The sequence below is a fragment of the Stegodyphus dumicola genome, chromosome X1, assembly GCF_044657685.1.
Source record: "Stegodyphus dumicola isolate Sdum_Otavi_A_Nest chromosome X1, ASM4465768v1".
Taxonomy (NCBI): Eukaryota; Metazoa; Arthropoda; class Arachnida; order Araneae; family Eresidae; genus Stegodyphus; species Stegodyphus dumicola.
This window is the reverse complement of record NC_140780.1, coordinates 103,530,986-103,558,585: the sequence shown is the minus strand read 5'-3', so window position 1 is coordinate 103,558,585 and position 27,600 is coordinate 103,530,986. Positions and strand designations below refer to the sequence as shown.

The following is a 27,600-nucleotide window of genomic DNA, read 5'->3' as shown; positions in this document are numbered from 1 at the left end:
AATTACTTTTGGCAGCACTGGCATCAACAATAGTTTGGCAATTTTTTTACGGCCGTCAAAACCGAATAGTACCCATTTTTCTTTTGAATAGGTCCAATTTTTTTGTAAAATCTTTTTGTAACTGATTGGCGGTATTGATATTAGTGTTCTTAGTATACTTACAGTAAGCTCTTCTAATTTTCTCTTAGTTCTTCATTTATAATTTAAAATTTAAACTGCATTATTCAGAATATTCTGATTGATGAACGTAGTTCAAGTATCTTATTTCAGTCATTATCCTCAACTATTTTTATAACTTATTTCAGTCTAATGTAAATGTAACTTTTAATCTTTTGACAAAGTTAAGTATGTGAAGTTATTTTTGAAAATGTGGTCATATGGGTAAGACAGTTGAATAATGAAAACTCGACTTAAGTTTTGCTAATGGCAAACGGCCTGCTTGCATGTGATTTATGGTTTGCAGTATGTAACATATGCGAACCCGTGTTCCTTAGAATCGTACACAACTATACACTTTCTCTAACAGAGAGCTCTCGTGTGGTTTACCTGAATCTATAATCTAATCTGCTTGATTAGCGTCATAATTTTGAATCCAGAATAATTTGTTTTGTCATTCCATTTACACTATGTGTGTTTTTAACTATGTGTGAAATATGAGCCAGTTTCTTTTAAAGGCATTCACCCCCTTAGGCAGATAGTCCTCTAAATTTATGCAAACTTCATTCCTTAAAAATATTTATCATATCATTCATTTTTGTGTTACTGAAATATGTCATGATAATAAAAGTCTGTTTTGGAAAGGCTATTCAGAATTTATTCTTTGAAATGAGCGGTGGCATTTTTTGTGGCATAATAAGAAACAGCTAAGCGATGTAAATTTGAGAACCGAGGTTTCAGTGTATTTTTAGAATACTTCTTTAATATTCGTATCAATAAAACCCTAAAATTTTTAAAAAGAAACAGTTTCTTTCTGTAAATTTTAAGCATTGTTTTGGACTAGATTATTTTAGTTTTGCAAAACATACAAAAACGATCTGCTTAAGGGAAGAGATCCTTTCATGGAGAAGTTTCTAAGGAACACTGTCTGATTCCACATTATACATGGGGGAAACAATGAAAACTCCAATGCAAACAGCCCGTTCGCCGGAATTTGATTTTAGGTTGACCTACCGCTTTCAGCGATATTATTGCTCGGCTGCTGATGGATGTTAAAAATTACTTTAATGCATGTAGAAACTCGAAACTAATGCTTGTTTTGCAGCACTTCATTTATATGCATTGTGGTACATAAGTTGACAGTAAGTGCATAAGTCATTTTAGTTGATAATCAATCAGCTAATAATGCTTTTTATTATAGGTATTATAACGCGTGGGTTGGCAACACTTCTCATTTTGAAGAAAATTGAATTTTCAGTTTCCTTTTCAGGTGAAAATAGTAAAACCTCTTACATATACTAGTAAAGAGTGCAAATGCAAAAATCAAGACTTCAAATTGCATTTAAATTTGCAATGCATTCACATGTCATAAAACTTACAGACATGGTGTTTATTCACCTGTCACCATTTCCTCTGAATTTTAAAGAATGAGTGCATTTCATTATATATGCAAGTTTTGTCATTTCTTTAATTATTGTGATATCAGACATGACAGATATTAATGCTTTTTTCATTTTATCATGAGGACGGTGAAAATAGCTTTTTTTAAATCCCCGATTTGTCATTTAAATTCAAGAAATTCACAGAACAAAGTAAAGCCTTTCTAAGATGATCATTAACATTTCCAAATGGCTTGTTTTTTCCTAGAGACTTGTTTTAAAAGAAATGATATTCAATATCAGTGTTTTATGTATGTCTTCTGAAGGACTGTCATTTTCAGAGGTGGTCATCTTAAAGAGATTATCACACAAGAAAGTTGATTAATATGAATGCGATACTTTTCAATTTACCTATTCTACTTTTTTTCTCTGTGGTAGAAATTTTATAATAATTGATGCTGATTAGCTCGGAATACATAAATAAGACTATAATAAAAATATTACCAATGTAATGCTTTCTTTCTATAAAAATAAGACAGCTTTGGTTATTAATAATTGCATCCTGGAGTTTATAATCCTATCGAAAAGTGAATCAGCGTATTCAGATGTTGCAGTTGAAATTCATTAAGTCTTCAGAAGGCACTGAACATCATTTGAGAATTAACAGAAAATATTAATTCATTACAGTGCTCAACATTGCAAAAGTAAATGGTAATATTTTCTTCAAAATGATCAGCGAAATGCATTTTCTGTTTTTACACTCTGTTTTCTGCATGGTATTCATAGCTTAAGACACATCATAGGGCTGAAAGAGGCCAGTTGGTCAAACAGGTGAATAGGCCAGCATATCAGTCGAAGCAATATCGTTGCTGTTTGAACCAAAGGCTCAGCAAAGCAATAGTCACGCTTCCAGTCAGCGATGCGTAGTCACTCGGTAAGCTCCCGGTAACCAATGCATGAAATGATCGCACAATTAGAAGAGCTGCCACATCTGCACCAACAAAAGATACACTATCATTGATTCAGTGCCATTTACCAACTCTCAGGGATCCCGGGTTATCCAGGGATACAATTTTCAGAAGACTAAAGGATTTTGGGTTCAGATCTTGATGTCTATTAAGAAGCTTGCTATTGACACTCCACCGTGAGCAGTGTCACCTAGCATGGTGCTGCTCTTGTTCAAGCTGCACTGTGTCCAGTTGGAGAAATGTTATCTTGAGCGATGAATCACACTTTTCTGTCAAATCTGATGACTGCTGCATATGTGTCTGGAGAAGCAGAGGTGAGAAGTCCAATGTGCCATTTGTTACTGACATATGATAGACAGAACGCAGTATGTGACAGTCTGGATAGTAATCAGCTGGGACAGCCATTCAACATTAGTTGTGCTCCAAGGTACTCTGACTGCTCGCAGGTACAATGATATCTTGCAGCTGATTGTACTCTGTGCTGCTAGCAGGTCATCCAGGTCCATTTTTCAGCAGGAGAATGCTCAACCATATACAGCACGACTTTCCCAATAATGTTTTCAATCTGTTAATGTGCTCGACTGGTCCGCCAGGCTTCAAGCCATCAAAGGTGTTTGGGACATGTTGGATGGGAATGTTCAGCTGTGTACAAATATGTCCCAACTCACTGACCAGTTGCTCCGATTATGGCACAATCTATCGCAAAAGGGCATTGGCAACTTAACATATGCCAAACCCAGCTGAATATGTGCTTGTATAGCTGCCATGGGTGCTTTACCACCTACTGATTTTCACATTCTTTGTATTGCCGTGGATTTTCAAATTCTTTGTATTACTATGCTTAAATAAAACTATTTTTTTAACATTAGTTTATCTACTCAAACACTGTACTACTGACGAGTTTCGTAGTTGTGGCTCAATTTTTTTCAGAGTATATACATTTTTTTTATAGTAGAATATATTTAAAACTGCACTTTTGAAACTCTTCATAGTAAAAAATATTGCCAAGCTAGACATGGAAACACACTAACATTGGATCAGTTCACTGATTTTATTATAAGAAAAGTACAGATAGTGAATTTTTTGTATGGGTAAAAGTCTGGGGCAAAAGTTATTCAGGCAATAGGTAATATTACTTAGGTTGTTGCTGCAGGTTAAGATTTCTTGGAGCTAAGAAACCTTGGTACGTTAGAACTGCTTTTCAAGTTAGCAGTAAATCTTGAAAGTTGGCCTGCATTGTTAAATATGCATAGGTGGGTACACGATGAAAAGTTAGAAATTTTATAAAGTCTCTAACCGAAAGATCTGACCAATTTTATGCAGGAGACATTTTGATAGTTGGCAAAATGTTTCGGCCACTAATGACCATCACCAAGATAAATAAATCACAAAAATAAAATAAAAAGAAAGTAGGTGATAAGTTGAAACCTGTAAACTAGGTGGGGGCAGTGGGTCATTAGCCGAGATGAAAGAAAAAGCCTGTCACATCCAATTAAATACAGTACTAATTAAAAACTTTCTTCCAGGTATTCAAGTTATTTAGAATGGAATTCCATCAGACGCTTTATTGGATACAGTGACGCAAAGTATTTTTTTGGTAGAAAAGTGTCAAAGAAAATTTTTAGAATGTATAGATTGTTTGATGTTGCCGGTACAAGGTTCTAACATGAAGGGAAAACACTGTGAATAAGTAGGGAGAGTGAATTGAATGTGCAAGTTAAAACGAGCAGCAAAAAGCATTTTTTTTTTTTTTTTTTTTTTTTTTTCTGTAGTGAAAAATTTACGGACAAGTATAATTTTGAGGTTTTATCACTTAAAATCAGGTGGCCCATAGATTAACATTCAAGAAGACACCATTCAGTTGGATATGAACTTGTTGATGGAGAGAGTCTCGGCAGCCTTGAACTTGAAAGAACTGCATCTGGAAGAAAAAATAAAGTTGGAATAGATGGTGAGACGTTTTTCATATTAATTTCACAGCACCCAAGTATTAACATATGTGTTGAGTCACCTAACTGAAAGAGGGAATAATCCATGGCAAAAAAAAAAAAAAAAACAAAAAAAAACAAAAAAAAAAAAAAAAAAAGTTATAAACCCTTTAAGTAGTCCCTATGCTAATGCTGGCGATTTGCTATCGTTTACATGAAACTAAACAATATAACAAAATATTTGATTTACCTGTTACCAATAAATGAGAAAATAATATGGAAAAGTAAATCTCTACAGAGGCTGTTTGCACTTTTTTTTAGATGATTTTGCTTTGCTATATAAGAAAAAAAAGGGTCTGCTTGGAATTTTTTTCTAACATCAGCAATATATTTGAAAGTTTGAATTATCATGTGCTGCTTGACAGTTTTGCTTTCTTGCAAAATGGCGCTTTTAAAGAAGCAATGTATGGAAAGCTGCATTTGTGCTCTTTCTGAAGAAAATTATCCATATCTAGTTATTAAGGAATACTGTGAACACCATGATTTTTTTATATCTAAAGCTATGATAGGTAGTACAGTTAACAAGAAAGGAAAAAAAAGTCAAAGTTTGGCTTCAAGTAGAAAAATAGTTCCAAATACATAGCAAAGGAAAAAACGGAATGTTTTGAATGTTGTAAAACTAAGAACTTTAATGTTAAAAGAAAATCTGCCAAGTCAAAGGAGAGTTCCAAAATCATTAAAATGCTGAGTGTCAACTGTAAACAAAATGATTAATTCTGATTTGAATCTTGGAAAGGTGTAAAAACATAATATCCATCATCTTTTTTCACTACACATCACCAAATGCAGAATGCGCTGCATTATGAGACTATGAGAAACATTTATCCGCACAAAAGTGGAAAAATGTTATCACAATAGATGAATCTTGGATGTATTTAAATGACTGAAATAAAAAGGAGATCCATTTAATATCATTAAAGAGGAGGAAAAAAAATCTTAAAGCATGATTCAAAGAATCTAAATAAAGCTTCTCAAAGAATTTATGATTGTTGCTGGTTTTTCATATAACAGCAAATTAAAAATAAAGATAGTGCAGAAAAATGTGAAGTTCAACACCACATATTAACAGGAACGTTTTTTTTTTCTACTCAGTTTTCAAATATGAAATACCTTCTCTTCATCCATAGTGCCATCAATCAGTAGATCTTCAATTCAGGTATGGCCTCCCGTGTGGAACAAACATTTTATTATGGTAGGGAAGGGGGTGGAATGCTGTTTAGCCCACTTATTATGCCAAGTGCCAATAACCCCACCAAGGCTGGAAATCTTTCTTGAAATGGGGCCAGGGAGAACTTTTTGATGATGATGTCACTTGAGACATTCAGCATGTGCGTTATATCACTGATGGTTTGACTAATTATAGAAGGCTGGTGACATCAGAGATCAGAGCTTATTTGAATTTATTTGAACAAACTCGAATAGCTTATTTGAAAAAGCTATTCTAATATATTATTATTCAAATTTATTATAACCTATATAAGCCTATTTGAATTATTCTTTATATTTCTTACGTGCTTCCTTAGTGCACTGTCTCTTGGAAAGTTATACGTAAAAGAGAAAGTGCACAAAATGTGCCAAACGTGGCAATTTTTTAAATCACCCCAACCAGTGGGCTAAACAACATTTTCGCTGAAGTTCTGTAATAAATTCAAAGGTCCTTTTCTAATCGAGAGAATCTTTTTTTTTTTTTTTTTCATTTAAGAGAAAAAGAGTGGTGAATCTGTAAGAGCGAATGTGGTTCAGCTAAGAAGATATGTTGAGTGGGCTTAAAAGCAGATATGCTGCTTAAAAGATCGATATTACAAGAATCATGTAGTATAAACTGAGTAGGGCCATTAGAAAGTTCAGTTGATTCAGCAGGCATCTGTGTAACAAGGCCCGTAGAGAAGAACAAAGGATTCCAGGAATAAAAACGAAGAGAAAAGGCCCATGTTTTGGATGATGCCAAAAAGAAAAGCTACTGAGAAATATTGGTCCAAGAAGAAAGAAGGAATAGGTCAGAGGTGAAAACAAAGTTTCTGGATTCCTCTGTCACAACCACCTGAGTAGTAAACAATGGCAGGTTGAAGGATGGTGAAAAGGCAAAAATATTGGTGAACAAGATTAACAAGCAACTTGCATTGATGGGAAAATGACTGGTCTCTTAAGAGCGTTTAATACCCCTTTCTCATGTCGATTTTTAATAACAGATGGCGCTACGAATGTTGAGCGATAAAGACTTAAATCTGTAAGACTACCTACAGCCTGGTTACTATGGCAACGACGCTTCCTTCCTCTGTACTTGTTTGGCGGGAAAGTGAGTAAGCCATAAAACACATCCCCTCAGTTGAACAAAAGACCTGCTGTCATTTCTTCCGTCTGTGACTCAGACTGCAGGGTATGCTTTGAACAGGAATAGAACTTTTCCACCTTTGTGTTGAATGAAAGATATCTGTGAGATACGTGCAGCAGTCGCTATTTCTTTTCGCAAAATTTGTTCATCACGCTTTTCAATGTTGCGTAATGTTTCATAATTTGCCGTTATTTTGCGGAAGAAAACAAATTTCATCGCGACATAAAAATTATATATAAATGATTTTATACTTGATGATATGTGTATACATATATAGCACGCACATAATATTCCATTTACTCATCCATCCATAATATTTCATAAATTACCATCCATAATATTCCATAAATATGTGTTAGCACTATCCAGAGCTTTATATATATTTTTTACTTGTATTATAAAATCGTATAACACTCCTAACTATTATTTTTTTACTTCAAAAGTGGATAAATCATTATCAAATTTTTCTAGTACACGGAGAAATGGTCTATGTATCCACACACATAAACGTAGTAAAAGATACTATTGTTGATTGAATATCTTTTGGCAGCAATATCAAGATGCAACGAAAATTCGAAATCAATTAATAACATGCATTTTATTACAAAAACACTAGCAGGACGTATTATTTGCACAAAAAACTTAGTGTGGAAATAATTTGCGGCACATTATCTGAGATCCGCTTTGAATGAATACATAAAGTGTTATAATGAACAATCAGTTTTAATATTTCACTTGATACTGAAATGCATAAAATCAAATTGCGTTTCTATGTTTCAGGTTTATAAAATACAGCTGATAATTGAAGGGGTATCAGGTTTATAAAGTACAAGCTGATAATACATGATAAGGGAGAAGAAATTCCTAAATTACAAAATTGAATATTATATTTTAATAAAGTAAAATGATACATATTATAGATACATCCTAAAAAACAATAATATATATATATATATTGTATATCGTTGTATACCGTATATATATATTATGTATTTATATGTATATCTACTCTTTTCCGGATGTAACTGTAATTACGTACTGTGCTGGTTTATCATCTTCCTGTAGCGATGCATTTGGATTTGCTGTGTATGAATCTGTTTCATTGAACAGGAACAAATAGGAAACAGAATATTGAAAATTGAATTTTTTTAAAGCATTAGTAATTTATATATATTAAATTGACTAAAAAGAGTATATTCATGCATAACGTATAAATATGCGAAGTGAATACTTTTTGGCAATCACCTTTCTAGGATGATCATTTTTAAAAATAACCAGTACTGTTGATAACATAAACACCGGTACGATCTATCTGCCTAAGGGAAAGGATGCCTTCGTGGATAACTTTCTAAGGGAAATTGGCTCCTAGACACGTTACACAGGGTAAAACCACGAAAGCGCAACCAGTCCCTTCGCGGGATTCGAAACTCGGACCGAAATACTGGTGTTCAGCTACTTTACCGCTTCGTGCCTCATTTCAGAGCGGATTCGCTATATATGAAACAGAGTAATGTGCTGTTACCGTATTTAGCAGCCTGCCTTTTTCCTTGACCTACCATAAAAAAATAAAATAGCAAAATTATAACAGCGTCTCTAAAAAGATGCTTTGCTATATTCTCATTAAATCTTTATCATTCTGCGCTACTAAAAACGAAGTACGATTATTTCAAATTCAAAATTTTATAACATTACTTTACAGAAAGCGATCTCATGTCTTCTAAAAATAAAACCCAACATCTGTTTCTACTCAAGCGCTTACTTTCTAGACAAAGTAATTTCAGTGTAACGTACGTTCAGTTTTATCTAACTTTGAACGGAAAAAAAAAAAAACTATGTACATAACAGGCAAAGATATTAACAGCACATAAATTTACTCAATTATATTGGATTACCAGAGGAGAAAAAAATAATTCGATGAGATAATTCTCTGAGAATTCATAAACGCTAAATTAAGAATAAATTTTATAAAATGTTTACTAATGAATACATGTATTTGCATAGTAAGTTTCCTTTTTTAAAAAATTTTTCATCTTTATCACGTTTATCGGAGTGTCGTATTTAACTTCACAATTATGCTCCGAAATTTCATTGCTGTAGATTGGATTATTACCAATATATAATTCTACTAGTAACCAGAGCCAGTATTAGAGGTTTTTGCTGCTTACTACAATATCTGTGGCTCTTACTTCTGCCACGCGCCGCCAGTGGCTGAGTGGTTAAGAATATTGATTACTGGAAGTTCGACCTGGTTTCGGTTCGATCCCAGGCGAACCAGCTGGCTGCATGGTTTGTTTTCCTGTTGTGCAACATGAATACGACCCAGTTTCCTTCAGCAATTAGGCTCACCCGCGGCCGAGCAGTTAAATCGCTGAACACTGGTAGTTCCGACCTGGGTTCGAATCAAGGCGAACGGGCTGGCTACATGGGCGTTTTCATAATCTTCCCCATGTGTAACGTGTATGGGGAGCTTTGCTATAAACTAAACTAAGCCTTCAGAAACTTCCTCCACGAAAGCATCTGCTATCTGCCACCTCGTGGCTTTGCTATATTCAAAGAGCCTAACCCAATCTAGCACTCAGTTCCTCTCTAAATTCTAGCGGGCGAGCGCTAAAGTCGCCTATTACTGGTAGTTCAACCTCGGCACATTATCTGAGTTCAGCTTTGAATGAAAACAACATAAAGTGTTATAATGAACGATTATTTTAAAGATTTCACTTGATACTGAAATGCATAAAATCAAATTGCGTTTCTACATATCAGATTTATAAAGTACAGCTGATAATTGTAGGAATATCAGGTTCATAAAGAACAGTTGATAAATACATGAGAAGTAGGAAGGAATTCATAAATTACAGAATTTAATGGTTGTAACGAAAATTTTAAGCACGAACGTTCTTCATAAAGTTATGAAAAAAAAAAAGCAGTCAGTACCTTTAGTGCGGATAGTAATCACTACCAAAAATCTATGCTTTTCTGCCAATTTTTTGGTAGTTTTTCAAAACCTTTGGCTCGGAAACTTGGTGGCCCGAGTCCAAACACAGGTCAACCTCATTTCGGACGTCTTGTGCAGAAGTGAAGATAGGACCAGCAAGATGTAGCTGAAAGTCCGAATGTGCGATGTCGGGGTTATATGGTGGATGTGGTGAAAGATCCCTTTCGAGTCCGTACAGAGGCCAGCCGGTGAATGCAGACACGTATGGTATTATCTTGATGGAACGTTACCTTTCTGCGCCGGAACTCAATTCGACTCTTTTCCTTGATAGCAGCGTCAGCATGCACTAGCATCTCGTTGTATCCTTTACTGTCAAGGGTTTTACCTTTTTCCATATACTATTTGTGATTAATACCACGGCAATCCCACCAAATACAAAAGAATGATCTTTTTGTTAGTCAAATTACGCTTTACGATGCTGCCGACGGACTCACGGGCGCAGATCAACTAAATTTTTGGCCTATGTTGTTGAAATAAATTTATTTTTCAACACAAGTGACTATCCAGATCACCAGATCCAAAGCATGATCTTTTCGTTAGTCAAATTACGCTTTGCGACGCTGCCGACAGGCTCACCGGGCGCAGACCAGCTCCCTTTTCGACCTATATTGTTTGTGTAAACTTGTCTAACTTTGAAAGAAAAAAAAAAAAAAAAAACTATGTATATAACACGCAAAGATATTACAGAACATAAATTTACTCAATTTTATTGGATTACCAAAGGAGGAAAAAATACTCAAATAACTCTCTTAGAATTCTGAAACACTAAATTAAGAATAAATTTTATAAAATGTTTACTAATAAATACAAGTATTTTAAATAATAAATTTTTCCATCTCTACATATACCACGTTTATCGGAGTGTCGCATTTGACTTTACAATTAAGCTCCGAAATTTCCTTGCTGTAGATTGGATGATTATCAATATACTTACAATCCTACTAGTAACCAGGGCCACTATTAGGGATTTTTGCTACTCAGTACATTATCTGTGGCTCCTACCACACGCCACCAGTGGCCGAGTGGTTAAAACTACCGAATACTGGAAGTTCGAACTGGTTTGGGTTCGATGCCAGACGAATCAGCTGGTTGCATTGTTTGTTTTCACCGTGTGTAACATGAATACAAGCCAGTTTCCTTCAGCAATTAGGCCCTCCCGCGGTAGAGGAATTAAATCGCTGACCACTGGTAGTTTCGACCTGGATTCGAATCAAGGCTAACGGGCCGGCTGCATGGACGTTTTCATAATTTTCTGTATGTGTAACGTGTATGGGTTGTCAATTTCTCTAAGAAAGTTCAACATGAAGGCATCCTACTGTGCTTTGCCGTAATAACCTAATCTAAGCCTTCAGAAAATGACTCCACAAAGGCCTGCCATCTTAAGAAGGTAACCCTCGTGGCTTTGCTACATTCAAAGAGCCTAACGCAGTTCTAGCAAGCGAGCTGCCGAACACTGGTAGTTCATCCGGAGTTCAAGCCTCGATAACGAGTTGGATGCATGACCGATTTTGGTGTTTTCCAAATTCACCTGCTTTGGCGTAATCAAACTCTATAATTCTAAACAAACTGACGTTCAGTTCGGCTCCAACGGCTCTAGCACCACGTTCCAAATTATAACTACAGTTCAACAAATAAATGTCTGGCGTATACATTCGAATAACCTAAGTAAAAAAAAAAAAAAAAAAGGGCTTTTTAATTTCTTCCACAACCAAGCATGCATGCACATAAAGCGAATAAAGAAAAACTTATGGAGTGCAATAGGGTTCTAATCCATAACATATTTAGTTAGTGATCGCCATCATTGGGAGCTATAAATATGCTATATTGACGGGAAGGAGAAAATTTTATTTCCTGAGTGAGCTAATTCAGAACTAATCATTATTTCATCTGTCATCTTAAATTTAGGATGTCAAATTACGTGACTAACAAAAACCTAGTATTTATATGAAGCTTGATAAAAATCAAAGTTTTGAAGACGGTATATGTGATCATGTTCGGTTGATTACCATTATGATCAGCAAATAACAACAGCAATTTACTGATGTCTTTCTTATCTTTATATTCAGATGTAGTTTTCAGGGCAACTAGAGAAAATTTATTAATTACTTTTATTATTTTTGATACTTTATACGTACGAAGATACATACTTGTAGGAAGAGAGATATAAATATCATATTCGAACAAATAAAAATAAATCGTGACGTGAAGACCCTAGAGATACGGCTTCTGATTGCTTTTCAAATTTTTACCATATTAGTAACGATATAATCGAATAATCTTTCAAAGATTATTGTTTACCGATTTTAGGTAACAACTAGAAAACATTTTTTCGAACTTATCCTCAAACAAGTTTGCTATTGGTAATGAATACTGCTGTATCATGAATCAGGTGCGGCGCTATGCATTTTGCTGACTTTGTACGCAATAAATTCTGTTGTCAAGTGCCCTTCCCACAAAATTCTAAAATTTTATTGCTTGATGCTTCGCTGAATTTTACAATTTTGCTGTACCTAAATTCTGCCGTACCGGCAGTGATCATGATTTCAAATTCCCCCTCCCCGAGATTTACTGTGTTATCTGAAAAACAGCTCACAAGTTGCTAAAAATAGCTATAAAACTGGTTCCACAGCTTTTAGCAACGGCCTCCCGTTGTGCGTTTGGAAACTCAGCTTTTGAAAGAAAAGGAAGGGGAATAATTTCTCTCTGACTACAGTATAGATGAGGTCCGTGACTTTGAGCTACTGCAGAATGTTCTGAAGTACACTTTTTTCTGTTTCGGCAACATTCATCTTGAGAATTCAACACTTGTTCATTAGCCCTTAGTAATTGACAGAAATGCTTTTAGAAAGTAGTGGGTTCATTGATACCAACAAAATGGTTGGTATCAATAAACTGGGGATATGTTAGTTTCAGTTGTTGGGTTCAAATGAACCTTTCAAATACTAAAAAAGTCCTTTTGCATAATCGAAAGAATTTCATCTGAGAATAATTTTTCTACTTAAAAATGAGTTTTGCAGTACTTTTTAAATACTACTTGTATTTTTATTTTCGAAAATTTTCATAAATATTGTAATTAATTATTTCCAATTTTAATAACTCGCAGAAAAAACACAATTTTCAAGAAATTTTTTTATTATGGTTATTCAAACTTATACTAATATACAGCATCTTTTATATTCCTTATACATTTGACACTGCATGCTTCAACCTGCATGTAAGTTTCTCTTCCTTAGTAACTCCTGACCCAGAGACGTCTCAATGAAAGCCAAATCATGCACAAAATTTTCACCTGAAAAAAAAAAAGAAAATGATAAAATATTTTTAACACCATATTCTCGACCCCCCCCAAAAAAAAAGAAATTGCAAGAAATACAAATTTCTAACAGAAAAATGCATTTTCAAACAGCTGAAATTGTTTCACAAATTAACAATGCAGATAGCAAATGTAACATATGGCACTATTGCCACTCAGTGCAATCTCTGCATATCCTAAATTCTGCTGGCTGATGTCTTCGTAAGTTCTGAACATTTTTTTGCCTCTAAATTTTGCTGCTCAGTGCCCTCTGCTAAATTATAAAATTTTGACTACCACTGGTTGCACAGGCCCTGATCAAAGCAAAGAGGCAAGATGCTACCTGCTATTGATAAACTGCCTTATAAATACCACAAATCTAAATAAATATCAGTTTTATTTCCAAAACAGAATTATCTCACAGCTAAAGCATTGCCTTTGCAGAAAATCTTCTAAATGGAAACAGAATTGCATCCACATTACATGTGCAGAATCCCAATAATTCATTATAAACAGTTCCAAACCATAGTTAGGCTTAGAACTCACAGGGTATATTCAGGGAACATGTGGGCAAAATCATGACAGTATATCACAAGCCTAATTCTTGACCATACATACTAGAAAGATCACAGAAATTCCTCACAGGAAGCTAGATTCATATAACAAAATTTCATGCAACATATGGCATATGGGGAAAAGCAAGGACATTATAATCACTAGCATAGTTTATACCCAAATGAGTTGCAGATGGTGCACTATGTGCTCACAGCTGATTATCACTAATGCAGATATATATTTACTAATATTTAGAAGATGATGTCAGAGGAATGATGAAGTATAGCAAAATATACAAAACATTAGTCCTTAAATCCAACACATTTTCTGATTTTCATACCATCTAGAATAATAGATTTGACGTTAGGTACAGTATCAGAATTTTGGGTACATGAAATGTGAAATGGTTTTTTATTTTCAGTCACTGTTTCTAGTAATTTGTTCGAAAGTAACAAATAAGCTGGTTTCAGTCTGTCAATGAAATGTTAACTTGTCTGTCCTTAATTAAGACTCAGAAATATTTATCATATTTTTTCACCACAAAAAAATGGTCCCTCAATAAGCAAATTCAAGTGCCTTTTTCACACGATCAGTTCTCACAAACACATGAGAACATGATCTCAAGTCTTTATGCATAAATATTTTATGTTTGTTAGCAGTTGATAAACTGGTGCTGATCCGTAAAAGACAGTAAATTTGTTACAAATGGTTCAGGTTTAGTTTTAGTGGTAGGTCGTCGAAAAACTCACATGGTAACCTTATTTGCATAAAATATACCATTTGAGCTACAGAGTGATTAGTATCAGGACATATTGCAACTCTGAATCCTAGAAGGATTTCTGTCCATCTGATGTTGCTGTGAGCCTTTATTGCATTTTTTTAAGTTCTGAGAAACTGCTCAATTTTCCCACTGCAATGTGGGTGGTATGGAGTGGAACGTAAAACTTTAGCACCACATACTTTTGCAAGGCTCTTGAAAGGCTGCGACTCAAACTGTCTTCCTTGATCTGAGATTATAGAACTAGGCACAACAAATCTGCTAATCCAATGATTGTAAAATGCTTTGACAACCATTTCTCTTGTGATATCTGGTAAAGAAACTACTTCTCCCTAACAGGAAAAATGGTCAATAAATGTCAGATAATACGTCCTACCAGCAGATGGTGGTAATGGCCCAATCAGGTCAACTTGCACAATACTTAATCTAGCATGAGGTGCTTGGAACTCGGCTATTTTAGATTTTGTATGCCTGTTGACTTTGCTCCTTTGACAATTAACAGGACTTTAAGTCTATTCGTGAATTTCTTTCTTTATATTTGGAAAGATAAATTTTTCAGTCATCTCGTTGACAGTTGTCCTGATACCAGAGGAGCAAAATTATGAATTTGATGAAACATTTGTCTAAATTGCTTTGAAATAAAAGGCCTGATACTGGTTGTTGAGCTGTCACATCTTAATGTTTTCCAAAATGCTAATGTAGATGATTTAAATTTCAGTGAAGCACTACCTGTCATTAAATGTTGCAATTCTTCATTATATTCTTGAGCATCTGCTACTGCTTCATAGCCAGTAACTGAGACTACTTCAACTGCAACTAAATTTTCTTTGGCATCAATATGCTGAATATCAGTTGAAAATTCCGATATATACTGAAGTTGGTGTTGTTGTCTGGGTTATGCCTTCCCATTCTTTTGCTTCTATGCATATGACAGTGGCTTGTGATCAGTAAGTATGATGAATTTGCGTCCTTCCGATACATGTTTAAAATGCTTGACAGAAAGATATATTCCTAAGAATTCTCTGTCATAGGTACTATAAACCTTCTGTGCATTATTTAATGTTTTAGAGTAGAACACAATAGGTTTTCAGTCTTGTTCTTGTTCTTCCAATTGCTGCAATACTGATCCTATAGGAAAGTCTGATGCATCTGCACACTAAGGGTAATCCATTGGGAAACACAAAAGGGCACCATTGACTAAATCAGATTTGCACTTCTCAAACTGGTGAATTCCTTCATCTGTGCAGGCCTACCAGCGGCAGAGCGGTAAAATCGCTGAACACTGGTAGTTCGGTCCGAGGTTCGAATCCCGCGAACGGACTGGCTGCATGGGCGTTTTCGTGGTTTTCCCCATGTGTAACGTGTATATGAGCCAGTTTCCCTTAGAAAGTCCTCCACGAAGGCATCCCTTCTCTTAGGCAGATAGCCCTAGTGTGTTTTGCCATAATTAAATACACTAAACACCTTCATCTGTGCATGGAACTTTACAATGATCTTTTTTTATCACCCTTTAACATTTCGTGTATGACTCCTTGAGTTTCTGCAGCATTTTTCAAAAAGCATCGATAAAATTTTATCATGCCCATAAATGAACAAAGCTCATGTATTGTCGGTAATTTACATTGCAGATTACTTCAACCTTTTCTGGCAGCGAACAGGAACCTTCTGTGGTTATGAGGTAACCCATAACTTATGTTTAATATGTAATACATAATGTAATATCCCACCACATTACCCATTTCCAATCCTCAGATGTCCAGTGTCTTTTCTCGACACCACTGAAAATGAAGTCTTGCATGTCGGCAGAACTGAGTGATTTTCTTACAGGCACCAAAACTATGCATTCCTATCCCTCTGCAATTCGCTGCGCATAGTTCTAGCTGAAATTTGTTGGGAAGAGCCTTGGTTGACGATTTGTGATAGTTGAATCTGTGTTCTGCCGTACAGTTCATCGGAGATACCGCCTATCACTGTCTTTGAAAACTATGCTCGAACTGCAGTTACATTTTTTAGAGAAGGATTCGAAATCGATGCCCCCACTAAATGTGCACCATTAATAAGCCCCTTTTTCAAATGGTGAACGATCTGCCGCCTTTTTTTTCCCATTTTACTTCATTCATCATGAAAAGCACTCTTACACCTTACTTATACTGGCATTTTAACCAAGTATAATCCACATCATAGAAAAAATTTGGATATTTCATCCCTAGCATGCATTCAGATGAAAATCTGAAAGGTTTCTTATTGATTGGCCAGTGTGTGTATTATTATATTATGCAACATGAGGCAGCATTAACATGTGGAGCTGGGAAGGCTTCTAATGATCACCTTTCTCTCTTGTGAGAGCAGGATGCACTGAAATTTGATGTCCTTATTTTTTAGCATGGTTATGAGTTTTGTAGACAAGTGGATCATCCACGTTCAAGATATAAGCAATCATCTTTCCACGATACTCAATTTTGTATGTCTTCTCAAATATCATTGTATGGATGTCCTTCCAGCTGAATCAGGAGTCCTGAATTGTGATAGGATTAATGCAAGCCACTTGTTTGGTGTAGCAGAATCTATCTTGATTCTCCTGGGTTGCATCGTTGTCAGTGTACATGTCAGGCTCGGTAAGTAAGTAAGTAAGTTTTAGGCTTCCCTGCTCCGTGAACTAAATCACACTGCAGGCCTACTCCCCCTTTGGGCACGTCGTGGAGGTTCAACCTCCACTATTATCCTCCAAGGGAGCAGCGCACCACCTGGATAAGACACCAGGCATCACCGGTCGTCTAATGCTCCTACCAGTCGCTTGGGCGAGCCCGTCGCAGCGGGACATTACCCAGCGAACCTGGGGGAAAAACCCCGGGCTACTAGTACCACGCCGCGCTAGGACGTGCCAGACTCCGAGGCCGGCCAATAAGTGACCTTTCCCAGAGCCTTCAGAACCACTAAGTTCATAAATTTTATACCCCTCGTGGCCGAGACTGCCTAGGTACAGATCCTAGCCAGTAGCTTCGCAGAGTTCTCTACGTCAACCCCGGGGGGGATGTCAGGCTGGGTACTGGCATTTCTATTTCCATCAGCTTTTTTGCAGCATCAAAAACCTTCATTCTCATGTTAGCAAACACTTTCCTTACTCTTTCTGGCTGGTGACAAATATTTTTATTTCTTCTTGGCTCATTGCCGGAATCTGAACTTCCGCCGATCGGCTTATAGCAGCTATCATCATTTAAATTTTCTTGCCTGCGGGGTCACCAGATTTTATGACTTTCATCATCCCCAGGTTGCTGTTCAATGCTATCCGCTTGCTTTGAAGAGTTTGGAAACTTTCATCTCTGGATGCTCATTTTTGCTTCTGCAGGAAATCGTTATGAGCAAGCATTTTAAGGTGTTTGAAGAAATTAAGGTCACATTCTTCAGCAGCAGTGAGAGGAACCACTACTTTCGAATATATATTCCAAGTTTGTGATCTCAGAAACAATAAACTGGAAAAAATTGCTCATTAATAATGCAGAAATCAGTAAAAAATTCAATAAAACCATATGGCACGCTAGGCCTTCCTACAGTGCTCCTAACTGAAGTTGGTGCACCAAACTACTATAGCAGTATCAGGCGAAACACAAAGCGAGGGGAACTAGCAACTTAACACTCACTGTCTCGGAGTCCTCTCCACAAACGATATCTATACCCTCTTAAGCAATGTCCTTGCCTTATAAAGCACATGTTGTAGCATACAGGAAAGTCCCTCATGTCCAATAGAATTCCTGTAAATCCAACGTATCTTTTTGCTTTATAAAGCACATGTTGTAGCATACAGGAAATACCCAATGTCCAATAGAATTCCTGTAAATAAAACGTGTCTTTTTACTCAGTACAATTGTAATTTCACTTTCGATGCCAAGTTATTAATTTCCAATACTTTCAAAAATTTCTAAAGCCTATCAGAATACACAATGTAAATAATTGTATTGGAGATCTTTCTTTGTGGAGCTTTTCCTTGGAGAACTGGAGTTATACTGAAATTACTGATGAATGAAACCAAAATATTTCATTGCAGACAATGTTTACATTGAAAAGTATAACACTTGGTGCAGAAAATGCTCACAACAAGTTAGCAGCTATAAATAAAAGCACACAGGAATATTTGGAAGCATAACTGGATGAGGAAACATTCGGAAAGAGATATCTTCTGGGAATGAGCACAGGATATGTAATCTTCAAAAGTTGATTACTGAAATAAGGCAGAGTTCATCAGATACATTTTTTTACAGAAACAGTGACTTTGTGGAGGTCATTACAGAAATGTGGTTATACTTAAATTACTGATGAATAAAACCAAAATACTTCATTGTAGGCACTGTTTACTCTGAGAAAAACATGGTGCAGAAAATGTTCAAATTAGCAGCTACGGGAAAAGCACACAGGAATATTTAGAAGCAGAAGTGGATGACAAAACATTTGGAAATGTGATCAATTTAATTTTCTGCAATGGCAGTGCAGCACTGGAGAGGCTCTCTTCAAACATTGATTACTGAATTATGGTACAGTTATCAGACACATTTTTCTACAGAAGCAGTGACTTTGTGGAGGTCTTTCTTGGAGAAATGGAGTTATACTGGAATTACAGAAGAATGAAACCAAAATACTTCACTGCAGGCATTGTTTTACATTGTGAAGTATAACACATGGTGAAGAAAATGTTCACATGTTAGCAGCTATGGAGAAAGCACACAGGAATATTTAGAAGCAGAAGTGGATGTGGAAACATTCGGAAAAGAGATCAATTTAATTTTCAGCAATCGCGTGCAGCACTGGAGATGCTCTCTTCAAACATTGATTACTGAATTATGGTACAGTTATCAGACACATTTTTCTACAGAAGCAGTGACTTTGTGGAGGTCTTCCTTGGAGAAATGGAGTTATACTGGAATTACAGAAGAATGAAACCAAAATACTTCACTGCAGGCATTGTTTTACATTGTGAAGTATAACACGTGGTGAAGAAAATGTTCACATGTTAGCAGCTATGGAGAAAGCACACAGGAATATTTAGAAGCAGAAGTGGATGTGGAAACATTCGGAAAAGAGATCAATTTAATTTTCAGCAATCGCGTGCAGCACTGGAGATGCTCTCTTCAAACATTGATTACTGAATTATGGTACAGTTATCAGACACATTTTTCTACAGAAGCCAGTGACTTTGTGGAGGTCTTCCTTGGAGGAATGGAGTTATACTGGAATTACAGAAGAATGAAACCAAAATACTTCACTGCAGGCATTGTTTTACATTGTGAAGTATAACACGTGGTGAAGAAAATGTTCACATGTTAGCAGCTATGGAGAAAGCACGCAGGAATATTTAGAAGCAGAAGTGGACGTGGAAACATTCGGAAACGAGATCAATTTAATTTTCAGCAATCGCACTGCAGCACAGGAGATGCTATCTTCAAAAATTGATTACTGAATTAGGGCAGAGTTCATCAGACATATATTTATTTCTTGTATTCAAATTAAGTATATGTAGATGTACATCACTTAATGGCTATCACTGTTTACAAGCAGGTGTATACAGTATGGTGGAGAAAATGTTCACAAAAAGTTAGCAGCTGCACAGAAAATATACAGGAATGTTTAGAGAACAAGCATATCAGGCCACATGAGTACTAGAACAAATTCAGAAAAGAAAAGATTTTCATTTTCTGCAACAGTAGGGCAAAAGAAACGATGCTATCTTTAATAATTAGTGGCAATGCAGCACAGGAGACTACCTTCAAAAAGTGACTGCTGAATTATGGCAGAGTTTATCAGACTTGTTTTGCTTTCTACAGAGGCAGTGACTTTATGGAGGTTTTCTTTACAGACATGTGGTTATTCAGAAGTTACTGATGATTGAAACCGAAAAACATCATTACAGGTATTGTTTAGATAGCGAAGTATAGCATGTGGCGCAGAAAATGTTCACAGGTTAGCAGCTATGGATCAAAGCACACAAGAATACTTAGAAACAGAAGTGGATTCGGAAACGAGATGACTTTAATTTGCTGCAATAGCAGTGCAGCACAGAAGATGTAATCTTCAAAAATTGATTACTGAATTGTCAGAATTCATCAGGCTTATTTTTCTACAGAAGCAGTGACTTTGTGGAGATTTTCCTTGGAGAAATGGACTTATATTGGAGTTACTCATGATTCAAACCAAAATACTTCTTTACTGCAATTATTTAAGTTCAGAGGTATAACATGTTATGCAGAAAATATTCTCAACAAGTTATCAGCTATGGATCAAAGCACACAAGAATACTTAGAAACAGAAGTGCATGAGGAAACATTCAGAAAAGAGATGACTTTAATTTTTTCCAATGTTAGTGCAGCACAGGTGATGCTATTTTAAAAAATTATTTATTGAATTATGACAGAGGTCATCAAACTTATTTTCTTTTTCACAGAAACTGTGACTTTATGGAAGTCTTCTTTGCATAAATGTAGTTTTACCAAAGTTACTGATGATTAAAACCAAAATATATGATTGCACGCATTATTTACACTGCAAAATATAACATGTGGTGCAGAAAATGTTCACAACAAGTTAGCAGCTATAAATCAAAGCACACAGGAATATTTAGAATGAGAAGTGGATGATGAAACATTCAGAAAAGAGATGCAATGGCAGTGCAGCACAGGAGATTCTAGCTTCAAGTATTGATTACAGAATTATGGCAGAATTGATCAGACGTATCTATTACTGAAAGCAGAGACTTTTTGAACATATTTTTTTAGAGAAATGGGGTAATATTCTAATTAGGTATGGATTTAATCATAATGCTTTGTTGCAGGCATAGTTTTTATTCAGACGTAGAAAATGTTACGGTGTGCTGGCTTGGCTTGTTACTGATTACAAATCAAAAATAATTTTTGGTTTCCTGATTCTTTTCTCTCCTGCATTCTTTCTAGGAGATGAAATAATTTTATCTGCTTCTGAAATTTCAATTTCTCTTTTTTCTTGTGTTTGTTTTACAGAAGCAGTGGCCTGTTTTTGTTTCTCATTCTGTGCTCTAGCATCAACAATATACTTCGGTTCTCTAAGAGACATTTTTCTTGGTGCTCTTGGATCAACAAGCTCAGGAAGAATACAATTCACGTAAAATTTTTCGAGTTTTGGAACTAAACTGATCCAGAAAGTTTTGTCTTCGGGTATTCTTAATGTGATTGCATCTTCTCTGCACCATATATATAAATCACACCAATTCCTCTCTGTTATGGCTAACTGCCCTTGAATTTGAAAATAATATTTGTGGCTTTTCGGTAAATAAAGATTATTATCAGCATCCATCCGAAGACCAACAGAATTAGGCTTGCTGAAAAAGTCTGACAAGTCTGCTGAGAATCTTGCTGTATAAGGACATTTTATTTCAAGTAATCCATCTTCGTCTATCAATCCATCTGGCGAAGTACAAAGAAAGGGATATTTAGGATCAATAAAAAGGCCACACCGTCTGATGTTTTTTCCCATGTGCTTTTCCTTGTATTGATTTAAGGCTACTGCTTTGTTAGCCAAGCCATACTTTAATGCTTTAGTTGAAACGTTATCATTATATATGATACGTTTCACTAAAGCAGCACTGAGTGTTGTTGGACGCCTATCAGCAACATCTTTGAAAAAGGATGATGATATTCTTCTTGATCTTTCATGACGCCATCTTTCAGATGATGACTGTCCACGTGTTACGGCCTCAAGAGAATCTTTTTTTGGAACTTCAATTGATATAAAAAAAATTTTAGCTGCCAATTCATATGCTTCATCTGATAGGTCTGGTTTCTCAGGAAAATCACCATAAGAAATATCCCCACCTTGCTGAATATGTCCTGCTTTCCTCGTATTTCTCTTTTTCTTCTCAGTGTCAAAAAGTCTATGTCTCTCAAGACGTTTTACATGGCGCTTATTTCTGAAAGCTAAGAATTTCAAAGTTGGAGTCCTGGGGCTACTTCCTGTTACAGCTTTTTGTGCATTTTTTTGCCACTGCTGTGCTGGATTTTGATAGGCCATGACAGCAATACTCGCACGCCTGTTCATGCCACCAGCTTTGGAAAAATCAACTCTTTTTCCACCAGATGTTTTACACAGTTGACTCATGAAGCTTTCAGCAGGATTATTTGTGGCATTCCAAATAAGAGTACTGCTACACGATATCAGTACTCTTCCCACTTCTGCTTCAATAGCTTGCAACATACCCGAGGAAAAAATTTCATTGTATGTGCTGTCCAACTCTGCACCTTTCTTTGCACAAAAAGCACTACAAGCATCATGCTTGCCAAATACATGATGTGGCCCATTTCTCAAGTCAGATACTAATGCATCAATAGCTTCTTGTGTGTGCTGATAATGGCTAGGTAAAGCATGAGCTTTTATAGCTACTCTAGCACCTCTGACTAACAGTGGCATTTTAATTTTCAGCAATTTACGGGCAGCAATTCCTTTAGCCCCGGGGAAGCGCGCAGTATTTTGCTGAAGTTTCTCAAGAGCTCTGCGATATCTTAGAACAGCATGGTTAGCACATTCTACTTTGATCACCCGTCCTCCATATGAAACGCTTTCTTTCACTTTGGCCATTGTGTTAGCATCTCCATCTCCAACAAGTCGAGTACAACGTATTTTGTGAACACACTGGAGATAATTCAGACCTTCCACAATGGCACTGCTTTCCGTACCTATAGAAGGCCCATTCCAATTTCGCCAACAAAGGTGCACTTTATTTGGCATCTTGCCATCTTCAATAGCACTGCATATAAGGCACACTTTGTTGCGAATTCCAACAAACAAAATTTTCAGGGTGACCATGCCTATAATAACAGATATGCCACTTGAAGCATTGTAACCATGCCCATAGCTTCTTTTACACCAACCTCCATCAACAATGACAGTTATACAGTGATAACCATCATTATCTTTATCATTGCGAAGTTCTGCCTGCCTTTTCTCCTCTTCTATAGCAGCACACATAGTTTCCTGTGCACATCCCTGTATTATTTTGCCAGTAGTTCGCTTACAAGAAGCAAAGGTCGAGTTGCTCATATACGGAATTTCCATGATGCTAAACTTTTCCTCCTCTTGTGAAAATCCACTGCCAGTAGATAACGCACCTAATACTGCAAGCTGATTTAGGCTGCTTTTCTCCATATCAGAACAAATTGTTGCCATTTCCCCACATAAAATTTTATCACATACATAGTTATATGTAGTGACAAGACCACGTCGAATCACTTTGTTAAAAATAAATGATCCTCCAAATTTACAATTTAGGGAATGTTGCTCTAATGTCCTAGCCTGCACTATTACAAAAGACATATTGCAAATTGTTCTGCCAGATGGTAATGGATTTGCCTTTTGTCGATCTTCCCTTTCGATAATTAAAGGTGAATCAGGACACAGAAATTCATCATTAAGGTTCTCCTGAAGAGGCTCAGACTCCAAGCTAAAATATATATATACACAATATATATACATATATATAATTAATATATATAAATATTACAAATTAGGTTTAAATTTGGCTTATTTGATGACAGCAAAGCACTTGATCTTCCTAAGAGGAGGAATGCTTTCATGGAGGACTTTCTAAGGGAAATGGCTCATATACACGGGGAAAACCATGAAAACGCCCATGCAGGCAGCCCATTCGCAATTAGGTTTAGGAAATTTAGGCAACAGATAGCAAATAAATTAACAATAATAATACACTGGATTACCAGTATATTACTACAAGAAGATGAGTCATCTTCACAACTGCTGCTTCCATGCTCGCAGTGTCATTTGCTCGTGCAATATTAGTCAGTACTTTGTGTGCCGGAGGTTTCACATGAAGGGCCTCTACACCTGAGTATAAAATGTTCGTGTTCCAGTAAACACTGAATTCAGAGGGGCAAGAATAACTTTCATGGTGGATAACTCAGTTACCAAATGGCTTTCTAAGGCTCTATTCAAGCCGTTGTATAAATGTCATAATTCCCAACTAACAACGCTTTGTAGTCAGACCTTGCTATGTCACAAAAACTAGTTTGGGCATTAAGCTTGAAGTTTTCAACTTTGTGCCGACTTGATATAAGAGTCGGCCAATCAGAGCATATACATAAAACCTATTGAGAGAGAAAGCTGTAGACACATACATGCATGCACAAATTTAACTTCTCTAATTGGCTATGGCTTAGACCCTCTCTCGCAGGTGTGAATGGAACTCCCACATTTTGTGCCTTATGATTATGCGTCTATGACATTTATACCATCATGTGAACGGAGCCTTAGGATGGCATACTAAGAAGATGCGCTGTCTTGTGGGGATAAGCAATTTATACTCCTAAGCCTAAAAAAAAAACTTGGAAAAAAAAGATCACGACTTAAATTTGTTGTCTAATTGCTCTAATTTGAGGCACATTACGAGAGGAAAGCAAAGGTAGTAATCAGAATTATTTAAAAAATTTTATCCTTATATTTTTCTTAAAAATTCTGTAAAATAATAAAATTTTTGGTTTTCCTCAAATAAATATATATGGAAAAAATAATAGCCACATAATCACAGATTTCATTTTGTTATATTTTATTAACAAAATTTAAATTATTAAAAATCTCTTTCATGAAGGGAACATAAAACATCATGAAAACAATGAAAAAGAAGCAATATTTAAAAAAGATAGTAGGCTTATTGATGAGGCTCCCATCAAAAGAATCAAACCCCAAAATATTTTCATTTGCTTCAGTGTCCCGTCTGAAAATTTCACTGATTTCAATGAATATATTTTTAAAAAAATCTTTTATTTTCAAGTTCTTTCATGCAAAACGTCCAAATTTGGTACAAATCAAATTCATCCCCCTCTTTTTGATAGCTACAATATTATATTTAACAGTTTTAATAGCTATCAGTATGTAAACAACATAATGTAACACCATAAAAGAAAAACATAAATGATGACATTTTAATTTTCGCATAGAGAAATACATATTTACCCCAAAAGAGAGCTTGTATTTCTACCTTCTACGTCAGAGTCAATAACTGAAATGTCCAGATCAGAACTAAGAAGAAAAGAACCATAATTAGTTTAATTAAGATACAATAACACACCGACCAAGTATTAATTTGAGAGTCAAGCAACAAAAATCAGCATCATATTTTGAAATATTCACTATTTGAAAATATAACGCTGATTTTGGTTGCTTGACTTCTAAATTAATACATAATTAGTTAACCATAATTAAGTAACTGTAATATCATGCACAGCTAATATCTATTTTAAAAATGAACCAACTTACCTCAGGAAAGCCTGGTTTGTCTTAGGAACATTAGCTGTAACTTCTGGCGTAGAAAAGTCAAATTTTTCACTTCCGGACCTAAGAATGAAAGAAATAAACTGCTATAACATAATTAAAAAAAAAAAAAAAAAAAAAAAAACATGAATAAATAAATAACACATAACAAATTTAAGCATTAAGCTATGTATGACTACCACCCATCTCAGACAATGCGACAGATATTGCTGTATACTGTTTCGCCATACCCTGTGTAGCTATTATATCATGCTGTATAACCACAGTTTAGAAAAATTACAAAATGTGTTATTTATATCTATCTAAAATGGTACATTACTACATGATTTGTAAGAATAAATTAGAGGGCTCTGCGAATGAAATTCCTTCCAATTAAAAAATGTAGGAATAAAGAAAATGCAGGAATTGCAAATGCAGAAATGAAAAAGGAATTATATTTTTTGTACAGAATCCAGATGACATATTTTTCAACATTTTAGAAATTTCAATATTAATTTTAGGGGCCTAAAATATTAGGCCCCTAAAAGCAGAATATAGTTTTTAAATGTTCAGATAATCTTCCTATGAGAAGAATTCATTTCAGAACCACACATCTGAACCACAATTAAAAAACATGTACAAGAACAGAGCTGAGGACTTCTGTTTGCAGAAAGTCTGTCACATAACATATGAAAAGTTTCTTATTGGTAGATTTTTGATCAGACAGATATTTTATTGTTATAAAGAGAAAGCATTCACTCCCTTTATACTGGAGATAATTCAATTTGGACAATGGCAAAAAGGCTAAGCAAGCCTGAGCGTATTGGTCCCATTCTTGGCACTAGTTTGGTTTATGCTCAAAATACACAGCAGATATTTTCTAATTACCTGCATCCCAATATCAATTCAATTCAGCTTTTGGTGGAATTTACCATTTGTGACATATTTTTCAAAAACTACACTTCACAACATGCATACATGACAAATACACAGAACCATAAATAAACAAGCAATAATATATATTTATATATAAATTTTACTAAATGGTCATAAAATGTTCCAACGCTAAAAGAAAGTTTTAACATCCAAGTAAATGACATAATAAAAAAAAGCAAGTTGAACAGCGAGCACATGAATAAATGTGCATACACCTGTAAAAATATACCATAGGTAACTGACAAAGCATTTCGTAGCAAACATATGACTATAAAATTTCCAATAATACATGTAATGATGGTGAATTCAATTTAGATCGCAAGAACATGCTCATACTTTTGAAAAGATTCAATTATTTCAGCAATTCCTTGTGAATTGGAATTTACCCTTTCAATATTTCCCAACAATTTAGTGTGAATGGAGGAATAAATTGTTATAACAGAATTGAACAATTATTAGCATCCCCTCATACAACACATACCAAAAAAAAAAAAAAAAAAAAAAAAAAAACTTACTTTGTAAAAAAAAATCATCCGGGCAATGATTCTCCTTTGACACAGATGCAGTTGTATCAATAATTTCTGACCTTCAATAAAAAAAATACGCATATTTTACTTCGGAATTAACTTACTACGAAATCATAAACACGGGGTAGTCGATATAAAGAATAAATTATTTCTCACCTTTCGAAAACATCCGCTTGTTCGGAATCTTCCACATCTCGGGAATTTAATTTCATATTTTTTTCTTGAGCTCGACGTTTACGCTGAATTCTGGATCTTTTATTAAAACCAGGATGTTTTTTCGGTCGTCCTTGATATTTTCGCATATTTTTTGCAAGCTGACCACAGTACAAATAAATGTAAACAAAACGAGTGCGGAATAGCAATGCAATAGGGTTGCCGTAAACGTCATTCTGCTGACAGCTGACAATGTTTAGTGAAAAC

General features: G+C 35.4%; 1 protein-coding gene and 1 long non-coding RNA gene across 5 annotated transcripts in view; one reads left to right on the top strand and one right to left on the bottom strand.

Moving 5' to 3' along the window:
• The window catches only part of LOC118184663 (pantothenate kinase 3-like), a 218,114-nt gene that overhangs the window by 10,524 nt on the left and 179,990 nt on the right, over positions 1–27,600 (top strand). The gene's annotated exons all lie outside the window — the stretch shown is intronic.
• LOC146993229 (uncharacterized) lies at positions 12,930–27,598 on the bottom strand. 2 transcript variants are annotated; one of them, XR_015038335.1, is made up of 4 exons: positions 27,337–27,598; positions 25,724–25,801; positions 25,421–25,486; positions 12,930–13,104 (listed from the first exon to the last, which is right to left on the bottom strand). It is a non-coding gene; the product is annotated as an uncharacterized LOC146993229 (long non-coding RNA). The 2 variants fall into 2 exon arrangements; XR_015038336.1 differs by lacking the exon at positions 12,930–13,104 and adding an exon at positions 27,169–27,239 and having other exon boundaries at positions 25,423–25,486.